This window comes from Amyelois transitella, chromosome 3 (assembly GCF_032362555.1).
Source record: "Amyelois transitella isolate CPQ chromosome 3, ilAmyTran1.1, whole genome shotgun sequence".
Lineage (NCBI taxonomy): Eukaryota > Metazoa > Arthropoda > Insecta > Lepidoptera > Pyralidae > Amyelois > Amyelois transitella.
In genome coordinates, this window is record NC_083506.1 from 4,916,600 (window position 1) to 4,937,786 (window position 21,187).

The window sequence follows — 21,187 nt, forward strand, 5'->3', positions numbered from 1 at the left end:
ACTGTCCGACTTACATAACCTTATTATACATTTTATAATTACATCTGAGTATAAGCAAAAGAAAAAAAATACGAAGGTTACTTATGTATATGGAATTTAATTCGGGTAACCTAAATAATGAGTAGTAGAAAAAAAATACTGAGGTTCACACAAACATAAATTCTACCGAATTATTTATACGAGAGAATAGGACATCTCTACTATTTCGTTGTACCTATCTTGCAGTTTGTTATCTGTGGCTGGAGGATAGTGCTAATGAGTGTGCCCATTACCAGTGCGTGTCTCGGGAACAAGGGGGGACAAGTTTCACTTGGAAGTGTTTATTTAAAATGATATTGTGGCGCCATCTCTGCGCTACCACAGCGAAATCCCTAAATCGTGTATGAATCTTGAGTCCAGACGACGAAGTCGTGCTGCTTCAGGTATGAGACAAAGCTCGGCGGGAGTCTTACCTTCGTGTCATCCAAGACCAGTGATTTCTTTGCACATCTTTGACTTCATCAACATTCATATTTCTTTATCCGAGGTCGTCTGCTTAAGGTGCTCTTAACATGTTGATTCACGAGAATGGCTATGGTTTAATTAACGTAAGTACTTTGGTATTTCAAAATAATCCACAATTTTGTATGCTTACATTCACCTTAGATGTATTCTTACTTTTGTTAAAGTACTTAACCAAACCATGGAAATATATTTTAAAATTCTTTAGGGTCTCATAGAGCCAAGAACATTACACAAAAGGAGCGTCACTGTGACAAATAACAATGTTGAAAGTTTCTCCAGGTACTAGTTAATATGCAAAGAGATGGCACATCGCAATCCTTAGGGTTGGCATGAAGGAATTCCATTATGTTTTTTTACATATTTTTATGTTTAATATAGGTACATACCTAATTCAAATATTAAAACAAAATTATTTTTATATTTAAGTTTGTGTATTCTGTACTTGTACTGAAAAGTAAACAAAAAAGTAAATAACTCTTTCGTTGGGTATCTATAGCCGCGATTTGAAACCTAAGTTCCGCAATAAAGGACAGAATCAAAGTAATCTTTATTCCTTATCGATTCTTATCACCAAATCTTTAAAAAAATTTACCATGTCTAATTTTTAAGTTAAGGGAACCAAACCCTACTGGATCTTGGATACAATACACATTCAGTTGCCTGAATATGCAGGTTTCCTCGCGATGTTACTCGCCGTAACCAAGTAAACTGCTCATGATTATCGTAATCAAATTCTAAATCATATTATTTTTTGTATGCTCTAAGATTACACTGGCAGCCCTAGACACGGGCTAGCTACAACGTTAATGGTTACGCTCATTACACGAACAAACAATTTTGACACTGGCGAGTGAGGATCATGGAATTCTAAACAAACATATTGAAATTATTTGAATTTTTTTTATTTGAAATTTCTACCATTTGTGACTTTGTGAACCCAGAAAAAAAGAGAAAATACAAAAGAAGTAGGTATCAATTATTGCTAATCTGTCTTAGGAGGACAAGTTCGTTTCATTTACTAATAAGGTATTCCAAAGTATGCGTCTCTCTTATACTAGTATTTATTACGATGAGAGTCTGCAAAAATATATTAAAAAGACATAGGGCATTTAAACCCAGTTTCCATTAAAGCAGAGAGGAGAGAATACGAGAGGATTAGTTTTTTTTTATAACCTATCAGATAACGACGTTTCCACGTCTCCTCTCCTATTAATATCAGATATTCTAAAATATTCGTTAATAATTTCAATTACTTATATATAATGGTTACTAAACTACAGCCATTTATTTAAGTCTAGTAATTATCAGAACGTTCGACGTGACTGGCTTCGATATAACCGAATTAATTGACGACGATTTGAATTCGCCTGCTAATGAGTTCGGAGCGCAGGTGGCGCCACCTATTACGCATATATGCCCATGAGATTTTGCTCCAAATTGTACAGGAGCTGAAAGATAGGTTTATTCGTGAATGATTCTACATAAAGCAGTGGTTTATTAGGTTATAATTACTTGTAATGTTTTAGATATGTATTTATGAATACATTTGCTTCTTCCAATTCCTAGATTCCTATATTTCTTCACTCGCACTCTGGTCCATATAAAATTATAACGTTTTTTATTTCTATTTTGATTTATCTCCACGTAGGTAACGATGATGTATTATGTAGATTAAAAGCTACTTCTTCTTCTCTCAAAAGTCCAGGATCCGCTCGTGACGTGAGGTAGGTATTGACATGAAGCGAATCTAGTCTGGCTATATTTTCTTTACTTTGGTATTTTATTGACAGCAAATATAAATTACGTTAGACACTAAACAATTTTGGATTAACTATATCAGTATGCAACAAATGATCCCTGTGCGGTATCCGAAGCCTCGAAGAATTGGAAGATTTTCATGCCTACACCCCATAACAACCCCTGCAATTAAAACGCACCCGGACTAAAAAGTAAAGAGAGTACAGAAGACTAACAGAGGATTATGTTTTTTTTTTTATTTCTATTTGCTGTAAAAAAATATTATGGGTTATAACAAAAATGTAAGAAGATAATATATTACTATGCCGCCGTCACCGATAATTATATGAAAACACCAAAAAACCGAGGATACCGAACACCGGAGTTAAAGAGAAATATCAGACATTGGACTCTAGGCCCGGAAGCGTTAATTGCTTCAGGGAACAAGAACACGTAAGACGTAAACATACAAATATTTCTTACCGGATAGACAGAGCTAACAATTATTGTAAATATACTCAGAGATGATTGTTTTACAATCACTTATATGTTATTTTAATTACATCTATCAATCTCACTAAATGGAAAGTATAAAATGTAAATTCTGCACTTTCGTTAATTGTTACCCAAAGGGTTGCATCGCTTTCCAAATTGCAAACACGTCCATTGTTTTAATCTACTCGACTCGATTCTAGCAGGATATAACAGTGAAATGAGGTTTCCTATTTCAATTTGACCCCTCTTTGTGGGGAATATAGCAAAAGTGAAAGCTCTTTGTAGAATGGTGAGCGTCTTTGGCGAGGAATCCACCATGTACTTGATTGAAATATTAATTTCCAGTTATTGCATTTATGCCAGGATAAACGTTTCTTTAGTTATAATGGTACAAATTTATTAATGTAATTTTTTCTATCAAAATAATAAGAAAAAATTGCTCTTCTATTAAAACTTAAGGCAATATATAAAGAAAAGATGGGTTCAAATTAATTCCGATTTAGTAGCCACATTTCTCATGTGTTAGGTAAAATAGACGATTATAAATCTATAATAATGTCGTATGGCGATAAGGCGTATAATACACCACAGATATCATTTGATAAATTTAAACCAACGGACCTGATGTTGTAGCTATGAACCAGCTAAGAGCCATCGTCAGAAAAGCATCTTCATAATCCTCCCCCATAATAGCGTTTCCATTCAGCCTGCACAATAACAGTAAAACAAAACAGCTGAAACCAAGCAGTAAAGGGAAAATATCTCGGGGCGATTCCACAGTCTTTGCTAATTACTCGGTTTCACCCCTCAAAAATAGCTTCCCCTAATGAAAGCACCTACATATCTAATTATGTTACTCATAGGCGGTTCTTCCTGTTGTATACGGATGAATCAAGAATGTATTTAAAGATAGGTCATAGGTAGATACAAAAACTAGAAACATGAGAATATAACATGTTACTACAGTACAGACATTTTCAAAGTGAGGCAAACAATTGCCTAGCATACTGTCATTATTTAAATCTCAATTCCATCATTTTCATTCAATTTTCAATGTGTGTGTGATTTACAAATCCGTAAAACTTAATGCATGGATTTTATATAAGTAAGTGTACATACACACAACATGTCTTTATCGTTTATGGAGAAGACAGAGCCAATAATGTGATATTAATGGAACTAAAATATATCTAAGTAGAGTGACGGATAGCTAACTCAAAAAATACAAGTTTATACGAGTAAATAACCTGCACGGGAATGGAAGCAGCTGGCACCCGCTATGTTTCTCTTTCGCTTCCAAACCAGTAATAATAATAGTAATATATACATATACTTACGGAGCAAATTGCATTGCTTAGCTAGTTAGCCTCGAAGTCAGTTCGAAACTCAATGAGACTATATTTTATAATAAATCCTTGTATAGATAATCATCCCAAGACCCTGGCCAATCAGAGAAAGTTCGTTCCTCATCATGTTCCGGCCGGGATTTGAACCCGGGCCCCCCGGTATCATGAAACTCTCTTAAAATATTAATGTAGCATGGTGATTGGTGACACACTGAGTTAAGTCTCTCTCATTTAAATATCGTAATCTAGGTAGTAGTGGATGGCGGCCAGTAATCAGTTGCCGTAAAGCGACTTTCCCGAGGGATTTAGTTTCAATCACGCCGGCGGTCGCCCGATTGTGATTAATGCATACTAAACAGGACACATACAGGCTTTGCTAGTAATCCGCTTTTGTACTACTTTTTAATAGATTCCTTTATCTTCTGGCTGACTTTCTTAGAAGTACTTGAAAAGTATAAAAGTCTAGAAATAATATATATGTAGGCCGCATATGGCATCAGGTTTTTGGCATCAATGCATTCGGGAGGGAAAAATGAAAAAATAGAAAAATATGGAATGCAAATTTTAGGCCGCAGCTCTTTCCGCATAATTAAATTTCTCGTCGTTTGGTGACAATTTTCAAAGAAAAATGGTCCAAGTGTGACCTCGGATAATTATAACGGTCCATCATCGGTTTTACCATGAATGGATAACAGACAGACTTTCGCACTTATAATAATATCACCAGTCGATCTTCAAGAACTCGCGAACACTTTGATGTTTTACAAAATTATGAATATTTCAAAAACGACTAAACCGAGTTTGTTGCCCGAACTATTAAATTCCATCAAAATCAGACTAGCGGTTCGAAATGTATAGCGTTAGAAATAAAAAAAAAATGTATTTTCGCCCCAAGTTGATTTGTAGATTTTGTACTCCCGTGGCTCTATTGCAACGAAAAATATCGATAATTTCCGTTCACGCATAAATTCTCTATTAGTGTTCAACATTCAACAAAAAATCCTAATAAACTTTTACATATTGTATTGTAACCCGTAATGTATGATTTAACACCAGTACAAAATTATCACCTTAAATTACTTATATCCCTTGTTCTCTACACAAAAGTAACATAAAACAGGAACAGCAACTGTCGGAAAAACTAGTAATAAAACAATCCAAAACTAACAAAATAAAAGGAGCGTCCGCAGAAAAGCAATTTCAGTACGGCCCCGGCTGTTTAAGTTTGTCTTATAAACACGAGTGGGCAAATAAAGTGTTGTTGATGACAAGTGACTGACTGGCTAGCAATTAGCACGCTGCCTAACAAAGGGCCTCTTAGTTTCACTTAATTAAAAAGGAAGATGGCGGAGAAAAATCGCTGTGAAATATTATAGCGGAGGCTTGAGCGTATGGGCTGTTAGTGAGTAGGTATGCTGATTAAGTGGTGCGTCGTGTTCTCTTTTCAAATTTTATTGTGGTTTTTCTTTAGAGTAATGAAGATAGAAAAAGTTTTCACACAATGTTTTTTTTAATAAGTATTTTTTTTTATTTGAAGCTGGTGAGAGAGATGTCTAGCTACAGAGGTGTCATTTCTACACTAAAATTATAAAGAGGTAAGTATAAATTGTAGCTTTAATAATACCCATCATGAAAATTCGTTAATCGTTAAAAACGAACATTACCTGGGGCTATTATAGTCCTATGTCATTTATATTTTAACAATAATAAAAATAACTGATTTACTTTTAAAAAAAAACAATGGTGTTCGTACTCGCGTTATAAACTAAAAACTCTGATAGCAGTGTGTATAAGATTTATTGATCCGATAATTTCTTTTGCATATGTACACATAAGTACAGAAAGCTATTGACGCGTAACTGGCGTTAGTATCTAAATTTCAATATTCCAAATATTGTACTTAATATAGTAATAATTAATCAACCATTAATATCATTATCGTCATAATCGATGACATAATTATGTTACGTACTTGTAACTCAGCAGTTTAATCTATGAAAACACCATAAACCGCAAGAACACTAAACACTCAACTAACATGTCTAGTCTATTAATTAAACAAGCCTTTAAATAAACACGCTAACACTACAAACTTGGGAATTCTTAGAAAATTAGTTATAAACTTTCATAACGGCAAGTTACACAATACGGGGTGTGAAAAATTAAACTGGCGGAGCGCCGTCCATGCGTTGAATTTTCCAAGTTTAGTGGATATAATTTTCCGGGCTCCCACTGTACAATGGCTTGCCTGGAGCCATCATTAAGGTAGGTATGCTAGCTCGTCTCTCATTTCTAGGAGCCGAGACCCACTTTAGAAACTTCGGGATGCGTGAATGCGCGTTGCATTTCGATGGGTATGTAAGTTCGTTTGCATAAAATTATGAAGCAATTTTTTAAGATTTTAATTTCTTTAATTCTTAAACAAAAATTAATATTATATTTAAGCACAATATTTTCAGTCAATTTTTTTCGATATCATGCTTATATAGCTATAATAAAGAACATAGGCTATGTTCATCACAAAATAAAATATTAATTAATAGATACATACATACCCACTTAGGGACAGACGTGGGAGGCGACGTAGCTTTATACTATTTAGTGATAAGGAAAACTATAAATTGCAGAAAAACGCAAAGTTCTAGGTATCTTCTTAAAAATATGAGACCAAAATCGTAGGTACTTACCTACGCCAAATGATCGATACCTACCTACATCAAACGGATTTTACTAGTCAACCCACTCAAAGTCGAAGTTAATAGAATCATTCAAATTATATAAAGAGTTGACTTGTCCTCCAGACATTCGACCTAGTCGACACATCTCATTCGAATTTGAGTGATGGGATTTGAATAATAAAATATGTTTGACGATGACTAGTAGTAGGTGATGTTATGCTTTTTTTTTGTTTGAATGTTAGAAACCCATAAATATATTAAGACTAGCTGTCCCAGCAAACGTTGTTTTGCCATATAAATATTTTTTAAGTAATTTATAGTAAAAAAAATGTTAAGGGTGGACAACCCTTATCACTAAGGGGTATGAAAAATAGTTGGTGGCCTTATGTTAGCCGATTCTCAGAACTACTCAATATGCTCACAAAATTTCATGAGAATAGGTCAAGCCGTGTCGGAGGAGTACAGGAACGAACATTGTGACACGAGAATTTTATATATAAGATTACTGTCCCGGCAAACGTTGTTTTGCCATATAAATTTAAAAAATGTTAAGTGTGGACAACCCTTAACACTTAGGGGTATGAAAAATAGATGTTAGCCGATTCTCAGACCTACTGATATTCAGTAGGTCTGAGAATCGGCTAACATCTATTTATGCATGCAAAATTTGGTTAAAATCGGTAAAGCCGTTTCGGAGGAGTACGGAGACAAACATTGTGACACGAGAATTTTATATATAAGAAGAAGATTAGCTTTCATACCGGCTCCGCCCACTGTCTTTGAACATTGACAGATCCCTTCTAGTAAGATAATAGTCTCTTATGACTCATCCTGTAACGAGGCGTAATAATATATACCAGTATGTACCATACTTCGAAATCCTACTACTATTATAAAGGCGAAAGTTTGTATGGATGTATGGATGTTTGTTACTCTTTCACGCAAAAACTACTGAACCGATTACCATGAAATTTGGTATGTAGGTAGCTGAAGACCCAGAATAACACATAGGCTACTTTTTATCCCAGAGTTCCCGCGGGATTGATAGGGTTTCCATGCGGACGAAGTCGCGGGCGGCCTCTAGTTTAGAATATAAGTGTTATAACTTTTTACATTTATCGTTTAACTTTATAACGTGAATATTTCCACAAAATAAATAATCTCTGCACAGAGAATTCCAAACAAAAAGCATCTAACGAACATCAGAATTGTATTAAAGAATGAAAAATGATTCTCGCTTTTCCCGCAGCAAACTATACACAAAACAATAAACACTCCAACTGTATAAGGCCATTCATACGTGATGCTGATTTTATAAAATATTAACAATTTTTAAAAGATTACGACCTTTTAATTTTAAATTGATTGACAAATCTTACTTAAATAGATGGAATTTTACTTTTATAAGTTACCTCGATCGATTTCAGTGGTCTAGAAATATATTTTATTGTTTATAATACCGCGACTACTTATATAAATAATACTGTTGAATATCTACTTATTTTACAAAGGGGAAGTAATTGTCAAATTGTATGTCTTCGAATCTCCTCGACCGACATTCTAAATTCGACAACATGGATACTGGAATACTTACAGACGTCGGCGTTATGTTTATTTTTTTAATAAATTCCAATACAGACTAGTAGTGTGTATCAGACATACGCTCCAGGTAAAATTAACAGTTATTTTTTTATGAGAGTACATTCTATTTATAAATTATACAATTTATAAATAGAATGTACATCCATTGAAATATTTCAAATAAATTCCAGTTTAATACTTTATATTTCTACTAGCGACCCGCCCCGGCTTCGCACGGATGCACAGCCGATACTAAATATATCTCTATTAGAACTAACTAAAGGACCGCCCACAAAGCAGCTAACTAAGTCTTGCTCCCGGCAAAAGTGTCACTTCTACCTGCAGTCCCGGGCCGTGCAACAGAAATCGTAATATTTTAATTTCACCACAACTTCAAAACCAAACAAACAAACAAAGTTTTCCTCTTTATAATATTAGTGTAGATGTCATCGCTACAATTTTTGAATTAACTGAGTGCGTGTACAGCCTTATTAATTAAGATCTACCTGAAGCGCAATAATCTATTTAGCAACGAAGGGGCGCTGATTTCTGAACAAAAACCGGTGCCAGACCTAATTTAAACTTCTCACAAGCTAATTTTGCTATGAAACCCTCTATTTCGTCATTTGTTTCAATAAATTTGTTATCTACGTTGAAGCTGCGAGCGTCTATTTAGAAGATAAAATTTATAATAAATCGAAGAAAATATATTGCTGTATTTCGCGTATTTCTTTATTGAATATAATATATATGGAAATAAATCCAATTAGATATTTCATCTCAAATATCCAAATGTTTTTCTGTGGGTATTTTAATTTATTTTAATTACCAGCATCATTCAGTTTTCAACAAGCCACCAAATTTCTGGAAAATTATGCCTCGACCGCAACGCAGCTCGCTTGGCAAAACGAACTAAGTGTTTTATTTAAGAAACAGTGTTTTTAACTAGCAGTCTCACAATTTAATCCACGCTAGTGAACCAACAGCATTCTTCCAGCTTGTTTAAATGCATTTCAAGAAACAAACACTTTTTAGTTTGGAATTAAAATTCATGAAACTCAAAGAAAAGTGGTGAAAACAGTATGTTTTTAAAATAAAAGAGACTGACTAAATGAAATAGCACCGGTTTATTTTTTACTTTACTAGCAAAATGAATTACTGTAAATATTTTTATTTCCATTTGGGTAAATTATTTAACTTGAATACTTTCTTATTATAATAATAAACAAGATTATACCAGCGATTTCACATTTAAGATCAGCCAGAATATACTATCACATACAATCCAGGTCAATCAAAATATTATTTATACATTCGTTTTTCAAATTTCTTGCGACGCTCTGTATTTTGACTTGTGACCAAAGAAAAAGAAGAAAATCCATCACCACCACAATATATAGAAGAAAAATTTACCTTGTACCAGATATATAATCTTTGCAGAGATATCGGTGGTGTGGTGAGAGAGATATGAGGTTATCCGCTACACAAAAGGATTCCTTTTCAAAAACTGGTCAACTTGACAACACGTGTTCGGACCTACATAATCAATGTCCGGCGTAACATATTAAACTTTTTCCACTCAGAGATCCCTTCAAAGAGAAAACGAAGAACGCTTTTTGTGCGTCTGAAAAAGTAGGGTAATTTATTTTCCCTCGGTGTAATATTTAGTGGTGTCCATTACTACAGTTCGCGACCTAACATTATTCACGAACATCCATCTTTTTTTCTCGGCACGCGTACGGTCCTACATATTAACTTTTTCATTCATATTCTTCACGATCTATTCGATATCGCTTCGGGTTTGCTGGTTAGGGCAACGATTAATTGGATCATTTGTCATGGAACACCACTTTTTTCTATGATAGCCTATATACATACACATACATACATATGGTCACGTCTATATCCCTTGCGGGGTAGACAGAGCCAACAGTCTTGAAAAGACTGAATGGCCACGTTCAGCTATTTGGCTTAATGATAGAATTGAGATTCAAATAGTGACAGGTTGCTAGCCCATCGCCTAGAAAAGAATCCCAAGTTTGTAAGCCTATCCCTTAGTCGCCTTTTACGACATCCATGGGAAAGAGATGGAGTGGTCCTATTCTTTTTTGTATTGGTGCCGGGAACCACACGGCACTATATTATGGATAAATTATCTCAGATTCATCTAGAAATGAATCTTGTAATCGCAATATTTTATGAAACTAGTATCTCACTATAATGTGAAAAATTTACTGATATTACAAGCTCTGAAAAAAATCCGACAATTATTAAAAGGACGTTTAAACAACTCACGTAGGTCTCTATGAAAATACACGAAGTCGTGATCGTAAACTAATCTCTGAAGTTAGTTCTGGAGACAGATGAAGCTGCTGATATTTATTAATTCGGTCATTCATTTATAGTATTCACATGGGCAATGCAATTGGCGAGTATCGAGCTAACCACAGCCTACAGGTTAAAATGCAAAAATTTTGCCAATTCGCTTTAATCGCTTTAAACAAGAATTCAATAATACAAAAGGCCGAATGTTTAGTTAGTTGGATCTTTATACATGGACTAAAGCAACATATCGCTGTTTCGCTTTTTATTGTTACGTGAAACGGGACTACAACAGTTTTTCGCGCTATAAAAACTGCGTCGCGCGTGGCATACTGCGGACGCAGGTCTATGTTAAGTTAGTTGGATTTTTATCATGTACCAGCGTACGGCCAAGTGCATTCGGCGAGTGATCGAGCTAAGTGCAGGCTACATTAGCGTCGCGACGCCGGCGGATGTCCGCCTGCAACATCACTTGCCGCTTTCAGCAATGCAAACATTTAGCAAATTCGCGTGAAGCGCTTGAATACACAGTTTTGGATTATAATACGTGGATGTGATAGCTATTTAGGTATAACTATATGTTTTGCAAACATTTGTGTCAAATTTTTTATGCTGTACTCAAACATGATCAGTAGGTACGTAAACTACAAAATATGATTATTTGGTCGATATATTTTATTCAATTTTTTTTATTTGTAATCGCACCAGGCAAGTACTTACCTAGTCTTTAATTTGATTACGGCAGGTAATAAACCTATTCAGTTTCAACATAAAAATTACTTATCTCAATTAAGTTATTTTTTTTTCCGATGTAGGTACCTCGGCTTAGTATAGTCTAATATATACTATAAATACCTGTAAGACTTAGATACAGTATAGGTAGGTAGGTACTTACAGTACGTATATCTAGTACTCAAAATAAAAAGAGAGTATTCTCGTGAAACAGCTACTGCAGTCTTCATTGGAATCGATACAATGTGTTAGTTTCCACTCCATCCCTCGGGATCACGTACTGAACACAATAACCATCTTGGTCACGTTGTTATCACGATACAATCGCAATTCTCTTGCGAAGGAAAAATTAAATCGCTGAATATCTGTTCACATGTAGGTAACTAATTTAGATGTATTAAATCATACGAAAATTATGTTATGTTGCCTACTATGGGAATATGATGAGATTATATAAAATATTTCGTAAGAGGACCAATATGAATACGTTATGAAATAATAGACTCTTTTTGTTAATAAAATGTTATTATCAAACATATTGTATGAACCTACATACAAAGCTTTAAATCTCTAGCCAAGCCATTTGGATTCCTCCTCTTTTATAACTCTGATATAGAAAATTCTCGTGTCACAATGTTCGTTCCCGTACTCCTCCGAAACGGCTTGACCGATTCTCATGAAATTTTGTGAGCATATTGAGTAGGTCTGGGAACAACAACAACCAACATCTATTTTTCATACCTCTTAGTGATAAGGGTTGTCCACCCTTAACATTTTTTTAACTAGAAATTACTTAAAAAATATTTAGGTATATGGCAAAACAACATTTGCCGGGACAGCTAGAAAATTCATATTTTATCTTAAAATAAGTTAACTAAAATAAGAAACTAACGATTAGGTACACCTGTATGACTGGAGCATTAAATTGGGTCAAAGCCAACCCATGATAGATGTTCTCTATAATGCCATAATTTATATGACGGAAGCTATGACACTCACTATAAGAGATGCAATCACCTTTTGCCGTCCGACAAAGCTTTGTCAAATGATAAAAATATAACTTTGACCGATGGTGGTGGTTCCGAGGATCTATTTTTAAATTCTATAGTATTTAATTTATTATTCCCAATTCATTTAAATGATACCTTGCTTTGAAACAAAATACCTAGAGTTAATAAAATATAAACTTATTTGAATATTTTACACTTTGAAATACTTTCATCAGTACTAACATAACAGCAGTGTGTGCAGGGTTCAAGTGTCATTGTAATTGATTTAATGACTGTAAGTATTTAAAAAAAGAAAATAACGAAAACCTTAACTTTAAAAAAAATAATTATGATTAAAAGGCAGAAGGTAACCATGGTATCATATTTTTGTATTAGGTACCTATTAAACATTCACTATTAATATGGAGACTGGTGTGTTATTTACTTTCTTTCTAATCCTTACTAATCCCTCAATATATCCCAGTTTATCCTAATTTTTTACAGGAACCCGACCATTAACTAACACGAAACGTATCTCCGAGACGTTATCTATCGATGTTTCGACGGCCGGTGACCTTTTGAGCTATAAGCATAAAATAAAAAGGTTAGGGAAGTAGGATTCTTTAGGTAAAAATTTGATCAAAAGGGAAATAATAGAGAATATTGATTTTTCCATTTTAAATGTTTTCATATTGGGCATCCGTTATTGTTAGATCGTGAAATAAATTTCGAGGCCTTCGAAAAGCTCCTTATTTTACATGTAGATAATGTAATAATATAATTAAATTAAAATTCAAAGTTCTTAATAAAATAGGTCCAAATTAATAACTCATACAGTAGTTAGTACTTCTGTTATTCTATATTTTGTACAGAAGGTAATCTGGATTTATTCAGAGCTCCTGACCCGATTTTGAGTCTCCCTATACTTTATCTTCGGTGGCTTTATTTCTTTAACATATGGTCATCAAATTACAAGAAAAATAATATATGGGTAAAATCACGCATTTTCACAGAAGGATAGACAAAGACATATTATATGTCCACTCGCCACAATTTCTGCATACTTCATCGCTTCATTCACAGGCATAACTCTCTCTCTACATGTGAGCTCGTCAGTTATTGGCAAATCTCGACTTTACCTGCTTGATCCTGCTGTTAGGCGAATCCTTAGACTCCGAAGCAAAGCACTGTATCGGTAGGAACATGCAATATGAATGAGAGATAGTGTTACGATCGTCCTTGATAGCCCTCTTTCTCTAGACTTCCTCTTTATAAAAAACCAGTAGCTTCGTTATATAATTTTATCCTTTGCTAAACATTGCCTCTTAAAATACAAACGGACATATGATAGATACTCTGAGAGAGTAATGATCAATTGACATTGAAAAACTTGTTGTTATTTTTAAAATCTGGTAATATTTTTATTTAACTTTTTTTACATTTTTTTATCAAATTGAAACTCTTTCTTAACGATGTAGAGTATTAGTTTGAAGCTAGTAAGAACTTTTGGCAAGGCTCTTAAGGATATCAAGAAGGTACATAAATAACATAGATATTGTATTTGTATTCGGAGCCAACCTCTCTGAGAATTGGCACGTGTGGGGCTTGCTTACAAAATTCGTATTTGTCTATCTGATGCAATAAATATACGAGGTAAAATTTGAAATTCACCTGCGAAACGTTGTTTGACCAAAGTGCATTTCTTCCTAATATTTCTTGCTCTAGTTTCAAGATACTGGTATTACTCTACCTTACAAATTCATCATAGTTAGGTTTTATCAGCGGGCATAATTGTCGTCATATGCGTCATATAAAGTAAGAATTACTTACTGATTTATTAACTACTTCAAAACTACCTAGGTAATTTTTTTACATTGAACTATGCAAATAATTGTCTACAGACAGCAATTTTTACCTCATGAAAAATATTGTACGATAGGCACTTACTTTAAGCAACGACAAATTTTTCACAAATCCTTTCTTGTTGGCGAAAATTTAATTTTTGATGAAGGTAAAGATTTATGTCTCCCGAACGTTCTGCAGAAAGCGGTGACACCGTGTGATAATTTCGGCCCCTGTCTTTTAAAATCTGAGTGCCTTTTATAATATGCTACCGGATAAGTGTACATATATTTTCATGCATATTAAGCTCTCTGATCAGCCTGTCACCGCAAATCCAGAATCTTCATATTCTAAAATGAAATAAAGAAAAAGAGAAAAATGGCAGAAGGTTTATTTTTAAGCCCTAATTAAAACCCTTGCCGCGCACATAATATTATCTACTTTCTACATAGCATACTTACCTTATCAAAAGTTGTAGCGAAATAACAAAAATAGAAAAAAAGCGTCGTGTAGAGTATATAGAAAGAGTGGATAAACTAATATTATAAATGCGAAAGTATGTTTGTTTTTTTTTTGTAACCTGTTCTCGCGTTATGAACTAAACCAGTCTTCTTGAATTATTATATTTAAGAGTCTGATGAAGGACATAGGGTACCTACCTTTAATCCCGGTAAAAATTTTAGTTCCCGTAGGATTTGCGCCAAATCGGTATTCTTTTGAAGGTGGCGCTAAATGTGCGCAGCATCGCACAAGCTCGGGTTAAAGTTAGTATTTTTATATTATATGAGGCATGGTCATGCGTCCCGACGCGATGGTGCATTAATGCCTTACAACTTAATGCAAGCCAGCACGCGGGCCACTCGTGGCTGTAACGAGTCTGCAAAGAACAAATAATTATACCTATACAAATGAGGAATTTCTACATACAATTTTAATACGAGCTTTCTTAATAACTTAATATATAAATCGCTATTACTGTTAACTTAAACGATAACTTGACAGTATACTTGCAATATCTATGAAGCCGGTACTAAATCTTGTCTAATCTATGCCGTGTGGTTTCCAACAAATGACTAGTTCATCTACCTATATCTCGTGGGAATCGTACTCGCATGAGGCACATTTTATAGTAGAGCTTTTACAAATTCAATAAGGGTTAAGTTTCACGGCAAAGGTCACGGAGGTCAGACAGGAGTCACTTCGTGTAAGAACCTGACTTGCCCAACCCAGGATCATGGATAAATGTACGAACCGGGCTCCTCTGAGAAGTGACTTCTAAAAAGGAAGAGGTTCCTCAAAAATTGATGCACTATAACCGTTTGCACCCATAGTAAACATTCCTGGGATATTTTGTTTTGCTGTTTCGGTAACTACATCAGAAATGAAATGTCGTGTCTGTACAAGCTATATTCCTTGATCGTTACTCTACCCGCCGGTGGCTAAAAGTCTGAAAGCCTTTATACCACGCGGCACAGAAATCTAGGGCCACTTGCAAAACATATACACCTATATGTATGTGTGTGTGTGTGTGTACTTTCATTAATATGCATTGCGGCGAAGCTCATTTTAGCTTTATTTTGTAAAATTATAAATTAGACTACACTTTTCTGCTTAATAAAGTTGAAGTTTTCTAAAAGTTTCTCTTATAAATATTCATAAGAACGTTACACTAACTAATATTATTTAATCACGACGAAGAAGAAACTCGTGTTTATTTTAATAAAAGTTACTACAACAGTGTCTGAATATATATTTTTACCCGAATTATTTTTAAAGCTGAGTAGGTAGAGCATCAGTGGTCGAATCGGTAAGGTGCCCGGTTAAAAATGCGTGTGGCACAAAAAGGTACGGGTTCGAATCCCACCCCGACCATGTACCAATGACTATTTTCGAAGTTATGTACATTTTAAATACTAACCGATGCTCTTACGGTGAGGGAAAACATCGTGAGAAAACCTGCTCATTCAGGCAACTGGATGATCGATCAATACGGGATACGATCCCCTGCAAAGGTTGTGGAGGTCAGACGGGAGTCGCTTCGTTTAAAAACCTGACTCACCTAATCCAGGATCCATGGTCATAGGCATATCCCGTGCTGAGTGGTGAGGATTTAACCGGGACTAAAGCCAGGAGGAAGAAGACGAGAAGGTAGAGTGAATAGCTGAAGTAAACATTTTTCATGATAGGTAGGTACTTACAAAAATCAAAATATACTTACTTTAATATATTCAAATCTCATTTTCTCTTCCACCTTTTCCATTACAATATTTTAATGATTGCCATTGAAAGTGAAATTACAGCTTTCGTTTAACAGAAACCCCAGGTAACATTCACATCATGCGATATTATATCTGTAATTTCTTTAATTTCATCTCCTAACTCGACTTTGCAATATATTAACATGTTATTTGAATACAGTAAAAGCTCCCTATTCGCGCTTCCGTCATTCGCGTTTTCACTATTCGCGGTTTAAAAAAATGCAACCCAATTTCCTTATTCGCGGCTAAAAATTTCTTTATTCGCGGATCTAAAATTTCGTACAAAATTCCAATAGGTGTTTAAGGCAATATCTTTTGCAAGTGTCGTCAAATGGTACCGCCAACTTTGTCGCATTTGCCGCAAACAACGCGGTTGGCGTTTTTGAAAATGTAAACAAACAGAAGAAAGCAACCTTATTTCTGAAAAAATAAAGTATATTTTTTAATGATGTTGTCCCGTTCTTTGGTAAAAGCCGCTTTGCCTATTTTATTGTTTTATCTTTCACATTCGTTACAAAAATTGTGATCGAGTCTCTTCTGCTCTCTTCGTAATAAATAATGTCAACTAAAAAAATTGAGAAACGCGTTTCTACACGAAAAAAATCTCTGTTACCGCTTAAAGTGAAAATAGAAATGCTTGATCGTTTACGCCTTGGAGAGTATCTAGGAACGTATCCCCATAAACCCATATAAATTACCATTCTGTATTCACGGTTTCTGTATTCGCGGTATATTTATGGAACATATACCCCGCGAATAAAGAGATTTTACTGTACGTGATTACATTTGAAATGTGCTACCTCCGTTTTGACGAAATAACCTATCGAGAAAATTATTTCAACATTATGAATTATTTATACTTGAGTTAATAATACTCCTACGTAGGTAACTATATCTATTTATTTGCCTATCTGTTTTGCGGAACTATTACCTCACTTTTTATCGTATATAATTTTACTTTAATAAATACCGTTCTATTAAAATATTTTTTCGACTTTATGATAATATGGTTACACTAGATTAATAGATATGTGTTTATTCCCTTAGTTACTTTTTACGACAAATCACGATGTAAAGTTAGGTATATCTGTCTTTTTTGTTTTCCGTAAACAGTTGCCTAAAACGGCAATATCTTAAATCTCAACCCTGTAAATGTTAAGTTATTGTTTCATCACGCGCATAAAAGGTAATCCTCAAGGCTGAAGTCTTTACGAGTTTAACCCTTACAACGACTTTTGAAGCTGGGACTTGGAATTAATAACCAGTAGCTTCATAAATGCCGGGGTAAGAGCAATAAAAGGCAATGAATAAATAATGGCCCCAAGAAATGATACAGATTACATAGTCTGCAAAATAAGGCCATCTTATTATTAAACACCTCGTATTTTTACTTTAAAGGAAGAATCAAAAATATTTTTGAAGTTAAGCGCTTGTGTGCATAATTCTTTCATACATAAGTACCTGTTTATTTACATAAAATCGGAATGTCTGTTTCACTAGTACGGCTAAACGGATTGATAGATTTTTTGTAAAATCTGAATGGAAAACATTTTTTCGCGACCAAAGTACCAAAGAATGACTTGTGTTAATGTATTCCGAATAACGAATAATAATAACGAATCCCGGTCAGGGCATGATGAGAAAAGAACTTTTTCTGATTGGCCTGGGTCTTGGATGTTTATCTATATAAGTATTTATTATAAAATATAGTATCGTTGAGTTAGTATCTCGTAACACAAGTCTCGAACTTACTTCGAGGCTAACTCAATCTGTGTAATTTGTCCCGTATAATATTTATATTTATTCAATCTGACGGAAATTTCTTACATTGGTTTTATATTACATTTTTCTTTAATTTGCTAGATTCACTAGCACATAAGCATGCACTAAATCATATAATTATAATATAATATCTAAGGGAATGAGATCGTGATAGATAAACCTATTTTCTGTTTAATACGGACAAGTCGGTCGCTTTCAGTAGCGTCCGTGTTCGACTTAAAAACGTGCCCATTCCATGTTTCGAATACTATGGAGGTCTCACATACTTACCTACATTAGTCTGATTTGACCCAACTAATGCTCCATAGTGAGTGATTATATCGTGAGGAAGCTTTTATGTTTAGGACCTACTTAATCCAGGATCGTGTTCAGAAGCGGACCTCAAGCTCCTGTCCAGAGAGACACAACCCGGGCCCGGATTCCGCGAAAAATGGAGTTAAAATAAAACACTTAGTGAAAGTAACTCATAAAGCATTATAATGATACAAAATTATGCACCACTCGTGTACTAACTCCGCTTCACAAATTGGACCTTCGGTTATGAATATTTACATGAATATAGCATTTAGATCCCCACCCCATTGAATTGCTAATTATTTTTCCTAAGGCTACAAAGTTACTGCCTGCCCGAAATGCAACGTAATAAAGAACATTAATAAATAATAAGGTCCTATATAATGCCAAAAAGTATAGTAATATATTGAAAAATAAATCTATTTTGTATCTATTCAGTAGACATTGTTCTAATAATTAAACTCCCTAGGCTACTCGGAGCAGCAGTAAATAAGTAAACTTAATTAATATCTTTATTAAGCCTGGCAATATTCGTTGATACAATAATGGAAGGGTTGCAGTAACCCTCCCTTAAAGGAAAGCAAGATTAAAATGCCATCTTTCCGGCTGCCTTAAAATAGAAGGGTAAGGCCGTAAATTTTGCCACTATTTGAAAAAAAAATATGTCCCACATTTTGACTGCATATATAAAAGACTAATGCTAGTAATTTGTTACTAAGGTACTCATAATATATTTTGTAGCTCTTATCTCTACATAATTTAATTTCAAAAGTTCAAACACTTCAATACTTTAACTTCTAGAGTGTGTTCAACTTGGCCAGTCCTCCAAATTTTGCAAAAATCGCGTTGTCTTTTTTATCATCCAAATACTAGAGAACTACAAAACTCGTAGTATATTTATTGAATGTCAAGTTTACAAGAACTTAACCTACAGAACGCAAAACTAAGCAGCCAATTAATAATATGAGATTATTTAAAATAAGTAGATTTAATTTTTTTATCGCAATTTAAATGTTTGTCCCCGTATTTTTGCTTATATGTTACAATTTTGTATGTTACCACAATTTCACCTCTAATTAAGGTAAAACATTTTGGTAATATTTTGTATCGATACTGGCAACACTTAAGTGTCCATGGACAAAAAGAAAAAAAAAAACCATTTTGTTTACTGTGGTGGGTTTGACAAAAAGTGAGTGCAGGTGTGTGTCGTCATTCGGGATTTATTCGATTTCAAAGGTAAAGAATTGGTTTATTACTCCTATTTTCATGTGAAAGTATTATTTAGTGAATAAGTTATGCAGGAGCCGTGTTTTGTTTTAAATTTAGCTCGAATGATCGAGTTATGGTAAATTATAACCAAAAAAATCTTGCTTCTGCGTTACTTCTAGGTTACTGCTATGTTATCTGTAACATTGATTGTATGTTTCGTAACGTTTAAGTGTTGTAAGGATTCGTACATAGACTCGTGCAATAGGCTACGACTCATTTAATTTCATATATTAAATAAGTATTTCCTGTAGTTAATGGCTTAGGAAAACAAAATATTATTATTATTTTAATCATTAAAAGTGCAAGATGAATTTTGAAATCCAATTTATAAAATGTGTTTTTTATAGAAGGAAGCGAGCAGAACGATGAAGAACTTGGCAGCACGGTTAGAGAGAATAATGAAAATGAAGGGAATTATTTAAGTTTCAACATAAAAGATTCGTTATGGTTAGATAATTTGAATGAAAAACGTGGAAGTATTATATTGGATTTGTTGAGATCATAGAATTTAAAAATGACGAAACATATTACAAAATAATTTTTTTTTTAAATGTTAAGATTTCAAATAATTCTGTAAAATTCTTAGTGCAAAGAAAGTTAGATCTTGATTCTGTGACCACAATTTCTATAGTAAAAAAGATAAATTTGATTCAGTTAGAGACAGATTCAAAAGAATATTATCTGCAAAATGATGAAGATACTGTATTTTTTATTTAAATATTTTAAATCATTTGTTAGTTGACATAAGTAAAAGTGGTTACCTAGTTCCTTTTTTGTGATTTTATTGATTAATTAGTACACATTGTGTTTTAAGTACCTATTTAATGAATAGACATTTTAGAAGATTTCATTGTTTTTTATTTGCTTCTTCTTTTTCTTAGTCGTATTCCTCATGGCTGAGAAGTCGTGATCATTATATGGATTTCAATGAAACACACACAACGACTTTCTTGGCAATATTAATAGAGTGGTTTGCCATTGCCTTCTCCATTTCACACACTAACTGATAAATAATCGACTAATGTGACTTCCTCACGATGTTTTCCTTCACCGGAAGCAAGTGGTGGTCATGAAAAGTACTAAACGTAAGTCAGATTAGCATACAAACTCATGTGGCTCGAGTAGGATTCGAACCCGGGACATTTCGATCACCAGGCGGACGTCTTAACCACTAGACCACCACCGCTTCATTTCATTTATATGCTTAGTTCTTACATAAGGTTAATAGATACCCTGGCCCGTACGCCCGTACATACATTTTGTTTTGGAACATTGCATTAACTTCGTTTGTGTTTCTCAGAATACATTTGCTTCTCCAATTCCTATGGAATTGTGCTTGCCATTACAATCGTACGTTA

At 34.1% G+C, this 21,187-nt stretch overlaps 1 long non-coding RNA gene across 1 annotated transcript; it reads left to right on the forward strand.

The window, feature by feature from the left end:
• The first annotated feature begins 19,177 nt into the window (after window positions 1-19,177).
• On the forward strand, window positions 19,178-20,677 carry LOC106138169 (uncharacterized). The gene is made up of 2 exons (XR_001228708.2): window positions 19,178-19,796; window positions 20,177-20,677. It is a non-coding gene; the product is annotated as an uncharacterized LOC106138169 (long non-coding RNA).
• Window positions 20,678-21,187: the final 510 nt, after the last annotated feature.